Source organism: Salvelinus namaycush, chromosome 19 (assembly GCF_016432855.1).
Source record: "Salvelinus namaycush isolate Seneca chromosome 19, SaNama_1.0, whole genome shotgun sequence".
Lineage (NCBI taxonomy): Eukaryota > Metazoa > Chordata > Actinopteri > Salmoniformes > Salmonidae > Salvelinus > Salvelinus namaycush.
Genome location: NC_052325.1, coordinates 12,303,130 through 12,315,357, shown reverse-complemented (window position 1 = coordinate 12,315,357; position 12,228 = coordinate 12,303,130). Strand labels below are relative to the sequence as shown.

The following is a 12,228-nucleotide window of genomic DNA, read 5'->3' as shown; positions in this document are numbered from 1 at the left end:
ATAAACAACCCGTTAATAAACAGGACTATGACAGCATTACTCCTGTGCCAGTCTTGTCCTTGGTGAAGTACCCACTATTCTAACAGATGAGCACTCGGGTTCATAGGCTTTTGTGTTGTGACCTTCCATTTGGGTTACTAGAGGACCACACAGCCCCACAGTCACCAGTTGGATGTGTCACTGCAGTGACCATATGGTACATGTAACCTACCCCAGAGGAGCTAGCACCATAATGGACACCTGGCTCTGTGGGTCCTGTCACTAACACTAGCACAGCAAAGAGCACTGGACTATCCCTCAGCCACCACAGCACCTGTTCCATTCACATTGTATATGGTACACATAATACACTGCTCTTACACTTTCATAACATCTTAATATACATTCTCATATATTGACAAATCCTGCAAAATGATATCTTAACATAGACTATTTGCTCTGAAGGCAAGCTAACCTAAATTACATGGACACTGAGCACCTAGCCCAGGTTCCGGAGGAGCCATGGTGTGTCTGTTACCTTAATGTGGAACCTAGCCAGGGTTCCAGAGGGGCCATGGTGTGTCTGTTACCTTAATGTGGAACCTAGCCAGGGTTCCAGAGGGGCCATGGTGTGTCTGTTACCTTAATGTGGAACCTAGCCAGGGTTCCAGAGGGGCCATGGTGTGTCTGTTACCTTAATGTGGAACCTAGCCAGGGTTCCAGAGGGGCCATGGTGTGTCTGTTACCTTAATGTGGAACCTAGCCAGGGTTCCAGAGGGGCCATGGTGTGTCTGTTACCTTAATGTGGAACCTAGCCAGGGTTCCAGAGGAGCCATGGTGTGTCTGTTACCTTAATGTGGAACCTAGCCAGGGTTCCAGAGGGGCCATGGTGTGTCTGTTACCTTAATGTGGAACCTAGCCAGGGTTCCAGAGGAGCCATGGTGTGTCTGTTACCTTAATGTGGAACCTAGCCAGGGTTCCAGAGGGGCCATGGTGTGTCTGTTACCTTAATGTGGAACCCTAGCCAGGGTTCCGGAGGGGCCATGGTGTGTCTGTTACCTTAATGTGGAACCTAGCCAGGGTTCCAGAGGGGCCATGGTGTGTCTGTTACCTTAATGTGGAACCTAGCCAGGGTTCCAGAGGGGCCATGGTGTGTCTGTTACCTTAATGTGGAACCTAGCCAGGGTTCCAGAGGGGCCATGGTGTGTCTGTTACCTTAATATGGAACCTAGCCAGGGTTCCAGAGGGGCCATGGTGTGTCTGTTACCTTAATGTGGAACCTAGCCAGGGTTCCAGAGGGGCCATGGTGTGTCTGTTACCTTAATGTGGAACCTAGCCAGGGTTCCAGAGGGGTCATGGTGTGTCTGTTACCTTAATGTGGAACCTAGCCAGGGTTCCAGAGGGGCCTTGGTGTGTCTGTTACCTTGATGTGGAACCTAGCCAGGGTTCCAGAGGGGCCTTGGTGTGTCTGTTACCTTAATGTGGAACCTAGCCAGGGTTCCAGAGGGGCCATGGTGTGTCTGTTACCTTAATGTGGAACCTAGCCAGGGTTCCAGAGGGGCCATGGTGTGTCTGTTACCTTAATGTGGAACCTAGCCAGGGTTCCAGAGGGGCCATGGTGTGTCTGTTACCTTAATGTGGAACCTAGCCAGGGTTCCAGAGGGGCCTTGGTGTGTCTGTTACCTTAATGTGGAACCTAGCCAGGGTTCCAGAGGGGCCATGGTGTGTCTGTTACCTTAATGTGGAACCTAGCCAGGGTTCCAGAGGGGCCTTGGTGTGTCTGTTACCTTAATGTGGAACCTAGCCAGGGTTCCAGAGGGGCCATGGTGTGTCTGTTACCTTAATGTGGAACCTAGCCAGGGTTCCAGAGGGGCCATGGTGTGTCTGTTACCTTAATGTGGAACCTAGCCAGGGTTCCAGAGGGGCCTTGGTGTGTCTGTTACCTTAATGTGGAACCTAGCCAGGGTTCCAGAGGGGCCATGGTGTGTCTGTTACCTTAATGTGGAACCTAGCCAGGGTTCCAGAGGGGCCATGGTGTGTCTGTTACCTTAATGTGGAACCTAGCCAGGGTTCCAGAGGGGCCATGGTGTGTCTGTTACCTTAATGTGGAACCTAGCCAGGGTTCCAGAGGGGCCATGGTGTGTCTGTTACCTTAATGTGGAACCTAGCCAGGGTTCCAGAGGGGCCATGGTGTGTCTGTTACCTTAATGTGGAACCTAGCCAGGGTTCCAGAGGGGCCTTGGTGTGTCTGTTACCTTAATGTGGAACCTAGCCAGGGTTCCAGAGGGGCCATGGTGTGTCTGTTACCTTAATGTGGAACCTAGCCAGGGTTCCAGAGGGGCCTTGGTGTGTCTGTTACCTTGATGTGGAACCTAGCCAGGGTTCCAGAGGGGCCATGGTGTGTCTGTTACCTTAATGTGGAACCTAGCCAGGGTTCCAGAGGGGCCATGGTGTGTCTGTTACCTTAATGTGGAACCTAGCCAGGGTTCCAGAGGGGCCATGGTGTGTCTGTTACCTTAATGTGGAACCTAGCCAGGGTTCCAGAGGGGCCATGGTGTGTCTGTTACCTTAATGTGGAACCTAGCCAGGGTTCCAGAGGGGCCTTGGTGTGTCTGTTACCTTAATGTGGAACCTAGCCAGGGTTCCAGAGGGGCCATGGTGTGTCTGTTACCTTAATGTGGAACCTAGCCAGGGTTCCAGAGGGGCCATGGTGTGTCTGTTACCTTAATGTGGAACCTAGCCAGGGTTCCAGAGGGGCCATGGTGTGTCTGTTACCTTAATGTGGAACCTAGCCAGGGTTCCAGAGGGGCCATGGTGTGTCTGTTACCTTGATGTGGAACTCCAGGTTCTCGTCCATGGAGTAGATGTGGTCAAAGACGTCCCTGCTGATACGGGGATAATACCCATCTGCTGAGAGTCATGTAGCTTACCCTGGAAAAAACACTCCTGGTCAAATAAACAAGATACACTACAGCACTTAGCATTCCCAGAAGTTGAAATGGCAAGTAGCAATACAGGTTCATTACAGAGGGAAAAAGCACTCTCCTCAAACAAAGGCCTTATCCCTCTTAGCTTTCATAAGGCCTGGGTCCTCATATTGATAAGAAATATACATGCTACCTCAAGGGGGTTTCATTACAAGCTCCTTTGCCAGCCTGAACTTCCTTTACTTTAGTCCCCTCATCCCCCACCTCAATTTCATTCAGTCTTACCTCTCCTTATCCAGCCCAAACATAATAAAAATGATATTGACTTGACAATAAAAATGTAATGGACTATCACAGTCTGTCATTCGCCTCAGGGCTGATGCCATTCATATGGTAATATGATGCTGGCGAGGTAGACGAGGATAGGGAGATGTATAATAGCACCATAGATTAAGCACATAACAAGGATAGTTTTACATTCTGGTCAGGCTGGCAGCGTGGAAGCTAATCATACTGCCACCATCGCTTCCCCGCCCTTCCATTAGCTGCTGAGGAATAATGGAATAAATGTTTTCCAATTTTATCCTGGGGCTTGCTGAAGGCTCTCTGGGCTGTTTCCAGGGCAACGGCTGCAGCTGAATAGGAGGCTATTGTGTGTATGTGTAATCGCATGGTGGCACATCATGTGAACCATGGCGGCGTAACACCTCGCTGCTATTTTGGCGTGCCGTCTGGCATAGGCAGTCAGCCTAAATAAAGGTATGCCAGGAAGGAAGACACAGCAGGAGGGAAGGACTGTTGGGAATGTTCCCATTCAAGGAGAACCAGACATTTTCTTCCGCAACACAAGCATGACAGAGATTTTTGCTGAAAAGTCTGTCGGTGATTTATTGTATATGCATACTGACTGGCACCTCCCTTAAATGAAGCAAACATGTTTGACAATCTCAAGTGTCTGCCGCCTGAGTAACCACAGCACAATTTCGATCCGCCTGTAAAAAACATGTTTAAGCAACACTACATTTAATCGTCTTAAACTCGCTTTTGAAATCATGTTAGGATTATGACTGAGGTAATCATCTTAAAGGGATAGTTCATGCAAAATATATATTTGTGTTAAGACACAACTGAAGGTAAGGGTAATTTAAGGCCCATGGTGACAGAATCCACAATAATCCATTATTTACTTCTGGCTACAGTCAGATTTAATGAATGGAAACAGCCGAACCGATGTTAGCAAACCTGCACTGCAAAACGAAACTTCTTAAACAACGCTTCAAACTAAGTTTGGTAGAGTCAATACTCACGAAGAACCTGTCCAGGTTTTCTTCCACGCGAGAATGTTGTCATTTTGCAATAAAACATTTTAAATGCTCTGATACTTCCTATGGTTTACCGGTTCCTATGTTTATCCGGAAAGCAATCTGCGTCTTAGTGCCTGCCCCAGGAGGACATCATCAATGGAAGACACATAAAGATACCCTGTGCTGTTGCTACGTGAGGTAATAGTTTCAGTTCTGAGGAACTAAGTTCCAGCAATTATTTTAGCAGTACAAACGTTAAAAAAGTCTCGGCTTGCAGTGCAGCTTTGCTAACATCGGTCCGGCTGTTGCCATTCATGAAATCTGACGATGCTAGTATGCCAACTCCAGGCTGTAGACAGAAGTACATAATGGATTATTGTGGATTCTGTCACCATGGGCCTTCAGACACAAATCAAGGTAAGGGTAATTTAATCCAAATATAGATTTTGCATGAACTATTCCTTTAAACTCCAGTCACTACCAACTCAGCCAATGGGTCACTAGATCACCTACAGATGCAGGCAGCGAGGCCAAAAGTTAAACCTGATTCTAGTCTGTACCTCTGGCTCCTCTTTAAACGGTTTTATGTTCCATGAGCCTCTCCTTTGTACTGGCCTTTTAAAACTCCATAAAATTAGCTGCTAATAGTCATACTTGCACAGTAGCTTCAGTGAAGCCTAATGTCTGCTATCCTTAATCTAATCTCTAAAATAATCTCTTTGGTTCTAGCACAAATCCCAGTGAGGCATCAAAATGTCCTTCTGATTTACCTCCATGGTGTGGGTCTTTCCTGATGAGGTCTGGCCATAGGCAAAGATTGTTCCATTGTACCTGCCCAGCACATCTACAAAATGCAGACACTGGGGTTACGTCTTTCATAGTAGCTCTGGAGCTGAGTTGATATGATGATAAAATGATGATGATGAGGATGATGATGACGGTGAGGAGGAGAGGAGGTCAGATAAAGAGACTGCAGTACAGTGTCTCTGACCTTTGACGATCTGCTTGGCACAGGCATCGTAGACTTGCTCCTGGGCTGTGTTGGGTGGCAGGACTCGGACAAACACATAGGGCTTACTCTGCAAGGGACGAAATAAAGCAACTGTCAATAGTCTAATTTCACCGTTAGTCCATTCCTGAGGAACCGTTGTGAGTTATTTTCATCAACAAAACTGAATGTAAGAACGTGAATAAAGCCTAAACAGTTTCCGCCTCAGACATTTTCCCACTGTTGAATCTTTTGACTGCAAGCAGGGTCTGACAATCTGACAAGGTGAGAAAATAGAGTCCGTATTACATCCAGCAAGGTTCCATGACTGTGGTGACCTTGTTCCCTCCAGATCTCTTTCAGAGTCAGTGTGTCTAGAAGGTGTCACACTAAACAGGTCTCCTCCTGCACTGAGGTACAGCCGCAGCAACTCTAAACTGACCTCAGATCAGTTATTCTGTCTGTTTAGGAGGTGTCACACTAAACCAGTCTCCTCCTGCTCTGAGGTACAGCCGGAGCAACTCTAAACGGACCTCAGATCAGTTATCCTGTCACAACAGTACGCCTGTCTGATTATTCACTTAGTATAGGACAGATCACCTGTCTCCTTACACTGTGGGCCTGGAGGTTACTTTGGAGACAGAGACAACCACAGATGTTTCTGTTAACAGCATCCTGGTGTAACAGTTTAACTTTACGTACGTCCCCTCGCGCGAACCAGGGACCCTCTGCAAACATCAACAACTGACACCCACGAAGCATCGTTACCCATCGCTCCACAAAGGCCGCGGCCCTTGCAGAGCAAGGGGAACCACTACTTCAAGGTCTCAAAGCGAGTGACGTAACCGATTGAAACGCTATTAGCACGCACCACAGCTAACTAGCTAGCCATTTCACATCCGTTACACTGGGACGGGCTTGAATCAAGCCGGCCCACAAACAGTTACACAGGAAAACAAAGGATGGAGAGGAGATGTTTTCAAGACAAGATTTGTATTTGTATTTATTATGGATCCCCATTAGTTCCTGCCAAGGCAGCAGCTATTCTTCCTGGGGTACAGCAAAAATAAGGCAGTTATACAATTTTCCAAGCACACAAAGTGTGTGCCCTCAGGCCCCTACTCCACTACCATATATCTACAACACAAAATCCATGTGTACGTGTGTGTATAGTGCGTATGTTATCATGTTTGTGTATGCATGTCTCTGCCTATGTTTGTGTTGCTTCAGAGTCCATGCTGTTCCGTAAGGTGTATTTTTATCAGTTTTTTAAATCTAATTTTACTACTTGCATCTGTTACCTGATGTGTAGTCATGGCTCTATGTAGTACTGTGTGCATCCCATAGTCTGTTCTGGACTTGGGGACTGTGAAGAGACCTCTGGTGGCATGTCTTGTGGGGTATGCATGGGTGTCTGAGCTGTGTGCTATGTCGTTTAAACTGGCAGCTCAGTGCTTTCAACATGTCAATAACTCTCACAAATACAAGTAGTGATGAAGTCAGTCACTCCTCTACTTTGAGATGGTGGGTTATGAGTGTTTTAGAACTTCTGTGTAAGATGTACAGCACATGTGGATTCACATGTTCATTTTTGTTAGTGAAATGTTATTGAATGCCTGTGTGCATGTGTGCATGTGTGCCTGTGTGCATGTGTGCATGGGGAGCTAGAAGTGCCACAGTCAGAAATAATCTCCCTCCTCTTCCATAGCAAGCGGGTGTATTTATGTGTGCGTGTAGTTGTGCATGTGGGTGTGTGTAGTTGTGTATGTGTCTCTCATCCCTCTTGGAGACAGGTCACCACCAGACACTACTCTATACTGCTGTAGGAGTGAAATATTGCTTCCCACTTTGTTGTTGTCCTGCTAGTCTAATCTAAAAAAAAATATCTGGGACAGTTGACATTCGGTCAGACTGATTTCAAACCCATGTAATTACCTTAGTTTAACAAAGGAGATGATTTGACAAGCAGCAGAATTGATGGATCTTATAATGGGAGGTTCCTCCTGGCTAAGAGTGGGTTTACTCACCCTGGGGCTTTGATGGAGTGAGGTGTGGGTGGGACTCATTCAACTGAAGGTCATATGCATTTTCCACGTCAAGCAACGGTATTTCTAGCTATCCTCCAGTCCCCAGTTTCATCAAGCAATGGGGTTCTAGCTATCCTCCAGAGTCCCCAGTTTCATCAAGCAATGGGGTTCTAGCTATCCTCCAGAGTCCCCAGTTTCATCAGCAACGGTGTTTCTAGCTATCCTCCAGAGTCCCCAGTTTCATCAGCAACGGTGTTTCTAGCTATCCTCCAGAGTCCCCAGTTTCATCAAGCAACAGGGTTCTAGCTATCCTCCAGAGTCAAAGCCCTTGAATAAGTACAGTGCATTCGGGAAAGTATTCAGACCACTTGACTTTTCCCCCCTCATCAATCTACACACAATACTCCATAATGACGAAGCAAAAACATTTTTTTTAAATTGTGGGAAAATTCAAAAATAAATAAAACCGAAATATCAAATTTACATAAGTATTCAGACCCTTTACTCAGCACTTTGTTGAAGCACCTTTGGCAGCGATTACAGCCTCGAGTCTTCTTGGGTATGACACTACAAGCTTGGCACACCTGTATTTGGGGAGTTTCTACCATTCTTCTCTGCAGATCCTCTCAAGCTCTGTCAGGTTGGATAGGGAGCATCGCTGCTCAGCTATTTTCAGGTCTCTCCAGAGATGTTCGATCAGGTTCACGTCTGGGCTCTGGCTGGTCCACTCAAGGACATTCAGAGACTTGTCTCGAAGCCACTCCTGCGTTGTCTTGGCTGTGTGCTTAGGGTCATTGTCCTGTTGGAAGGTGAACCTTCACCCCCAGTCTGAGATCCTGAGTGCTCTGGAGAAGGTTTTCGTCAAGGATCTCTTTGCTCCATTCATCTTTCCCTCGATCCTGACTAGTCTTCCACATCCCCACAGCATGATGCTGCCACCACCAGGCTTCACCGTAGAGCTGGTCCCATGTTTCTTCCAGACGTGACCCTTGGCATTCAGGCCAAAGAGTTCAATCTTGGTTTCATCAGACCAGAGAATCTTGTTTCTCATGGTCTGAGAGTCCTTTCGGCAAACTCAAAGCGGGCTGTCATGTGCCTTATACTGAGGAGTGGCTTCCGTCTGGCCACTCTACCATAAAGGCCTGATTGGTGGAATGTTGCAGAGATGGTTGTCCTTCTGGAAGGTTTTCCCATTTCCTCAGAGGAACTCTGGAGCTCTGTCAGAGTGACCATCGGGTTCTTGGTCACCTCCCCGACCAAGGCCCTTCTCCCCCAATTGCTGAGTTTGGCCCGGGCAGCCAGCTCTAGGAAGAGTCTTGGTGGTTCCAAACTTCTTCCATTTAAGAATGATGGAGACCACGGTGTTCTTGGGGACCTTCAATGCTGCATAAATGTTTTGGTACCCTTCCCCAGATCTGTGCCTCGACACAATCCTGCCTCGGAGCTCTACGGACAATTACTTCGACCCCATGGCTTGTTTTTTGCTCTGACATGCACTGTCAACTGTGGGACCTTATATAGACAGGTGTGTGCCTTTCAAAATCATGTCCAATCCACTGAATTTACCACAGGTGGACTGCAATCAAGTTGTAGAAACATCTCAAAGATAATCAATGGAAACAGGATGCACCTGAGCTCAATTTCGAGTCTCATAGCAAAGTGTCTGAATACTTATGTAAATAAGGTATTTCTGTTTTTTATATTTAATACATTTGCAAACATTTCTAAAAACCTCTTTGCACTTTGTCATTATAGGGTATTGTATGTAGATTGATGAGGAAAATGTTTTATTTAATCCATTTTAGAATAAGGCTGTAGCGTAACTAAAGGAGAAGGGGCCCGAATACTTTCCAGCAGTGACCATGTAGCTAGAATGCTAACATACTCTAGTCTAGTTTATATTGTTTTGTCAGCATAGTAGTTTAAATTAATAGAAAGTCGATAAACAGAATGACAAACAAATAAGATGTTGGACAACTGGAGACAACTCACCCTAAAAATTGACTGAAATGAAATACAGTAGAATTCCACAGAATAACTTATGCCTGTAGGGAGAGATTGGCTGGTGTGCCGGCTTTCACATTCTCCACTGTGTGTCGCAGTAGTTTGTGAAGACTACACCCTACACTACTACCCCTAATTCCCCCGTGGCCGGCTACAGCCAGGGAGCCAATTGGAAAGTCAGGGCTGCTTTACTGTGATGAAACACTTATTTGAGCTGCGCTGTCACGCTACCCAGATAGGAGAGTAAAATGTCTTAATGAGTTCAGAACGCTCTCCTACCCCAGTATTTAGTGCTGGCCCTCAACTTCACATTACTGTCTGTTCATGTTGGGCAATAGCTCTTTATGTACCATGGTTTCAGGGGGCATTGTTGTACGATGTTGTTTATTTATGGGTCTCAAACTCCATCTGTAACTGCAACACTGATCCACAACATTGATCCATAAAAGTATTTTATCTCTGCCTCTCTTTGTTCTGGACCAGCTTTCTGACAGAGGAGCGACTTTTCTTTTATAGCGTAGGCAAGGGGTCAAGGACCCCAACAGTGGGAGAGAGAGAAAGCTGTTGTTCTAACAAGGACCCGGTCGCCACGGAAACTGACTCCCAAAGGGAGAGTCTTGTGCTGATTGGATGTCGGCCAGCTGTTGAGTGATGGAGACTTCTCTCTCTCTCTCTCTCTCTCTCTCTCTCTCTCTCTCTCAGTTTCTCTTGCTCTCTCACTCTTCCCCTCTCTACCCCCCATCTCTCTCTCCCTCTCTGTGACAGGAAGGCTGTCTGCTGTGTCTCAATCTCTTGTTCAGTCGAGACCAAGATCTTCTCAGCATTGTTAAGGTACTGCTTTGTGTTCTATGAAGGTTCTAATGCTACAACAACTGTCAAAGAGACAAGGTTGCCACTCTCAACCATTCCAATGTCTTTGTAAGAGAACGTGTTCAATATAGAATGAAATAGTAACATGCCACGTCTCCTATAAAGGCACCTCAGGTCAATACACCCCATGTGTTCTAATTGACATGTAAGCATTACTTCAGCCTAGCTTGAAAGACAAATGGGAAACCCATAGCAGTACGGCAGAAATTTGGAAGATTTACAAATGTGACCACACATACACTATATCCCACAATCTCAATAAATGATGTGTGAACACACACACACACGCAGCAAGCACACGCAAACACACACACATACACGGTCAAAATGGCATTTTCTCAATAATAGATGTGTTGTAAAAAGGAAAGGCCAGACCTTCGCTCTGCTGGAGTGCATGGTTTCCATCCCCGATGAAGGATTCAGTTCAAGCATTATTAAATCAAATCAAAGTTTATTTGTCACGTGCGCAGAATACAACAGTGAAATGCTTACTTACAGGGTATAACCAATAGTGCAAAAAAGGTATTCGGTGAACAATAGGTAAGTAAAGAAATAAAAAGACAGTGAAAAATAACAGTAGCGAGGCTATTTACAGTAGCAAGGCTATAAAAGTAGCGAGGCTACATACAGACACCGGTTACATACATATCAAATCAACATGCTCTCATTGTGTGCTGTGGACATCACTATGGTGGAGGACTGCCTGACTAGGAACGTCTTTCAGCAGAATAAACCTTCTCTGCATCACCTAGGGAAAGTAAAGACAACATGCTCCTTTGGCAAACCTGATGCAGAGAGGGAGAGTTCATGTGTTGCTGTGGGAGAAAGCGGCGTCAGACGTACACCTGTACAGCATGTGACTAGCCATACACTCTCCTGCTCTTGGTCAGGGATAGCTAGTGTAAGAGCACGTGCAGAAACTGTATGTCTGTGTGTTTGTAATTGTTGATGATGATTCCAGCCAGTGACCTTCTGCTCCCCTGTCAATCATTTCTAATGACCTCCAGCCTCCATCGTCATGGAGACAGAATTACCCAAGAGACTGTGCTCCTGCCCCTGTTTAGAGGGAACATTTATCAATAGTAAAGAAAGACACAGCACTATTTCACCCCTATAAAACACACAGACTGGAACAGAACTGAAACAAGGTTGAACTTGTTCGCTTTAATACTGAAGAAAGTCTATCCCCTCAATAGCCTACACAATGTAGTCTCATGTCATTGTTTACAACAATGTATTTTAAACTATAACACATACAAATGAATCATTCATTCAGTTCAATATAATGTATACAGTATATCCTCTGTATCTGTTTAATCATTCATGTTCTTTTTATTTCTCATTTCATTTGCGACCGGTGTGAAGCTGTTTGAGGCTTTGCAATTATATCAATGAAATCATCAGCTTCTTTCTGATAAGCAATTAGACTACTGTAGGTTACAACATTGAAATTATACTGCAAATCAATACCTCTAAATGTCAGAGCAAGAATAAGAGGATTACATGGTGCATGCCTTTATTTTACATGATACTCTAGACTTCTAGTGAATATCTCATTTATGTATCGATCTGAATTAGTGAACAGACAGTAAGAACAAGACTAGGCCTAAGTGTGTGTGTCTGTGTGTGTGTGTTTGAGTGGGTTACCTAACACTTCCCCCTTCCCCCACTTTACAAATGATCCATGCATTCACGGCTGTGCTTCCCTTTGTAGTCTGTAATAGTTTGCAAGCCCTGCCACATCCGACAAGTGTCGGAGCTGGTGTAGAAGGTGTGAGGGTATGCAACCATACCCCCAACCTTCCCCTGGGCTAAGGAAAACACTGGTCAGGCCATATGACTGGTCAGGCCATATGAAACCAAATGATGAAGTGAATGAGTGTCAGTGTGTGTGAGTGTGTAGAGTCCTGTGAGTGTGTAGAGTCCTGTGAGTGTGCACAGAGGGTAAAAATACAAATAAAGTACAAGGGTCAACTCAAGCTCACTTAGATATTGCTGTGAAGTTGTATGTGTGTGTGTTTGATTGTATGTCATGAATGTAAACAATGTAACATTTGTTAAACACCACCACCGTTAGGCTATGGCAGCCTCTGCAGCCTCACTCTTCCCATGATATCAAAGTATTTTTT

At 45.7% G+C, this 12,228-nt stretch overlaps 1 pseudogene; it reads right to left on the bottom strand.

Annotated features, from left to right (window-relative positions):
• Positions 1-12,228, bottom strand: part of LOC120063692 — a 35,310-nt pseudogene that overhangs the window by 22,473 nt on the left and 609 nt on the right.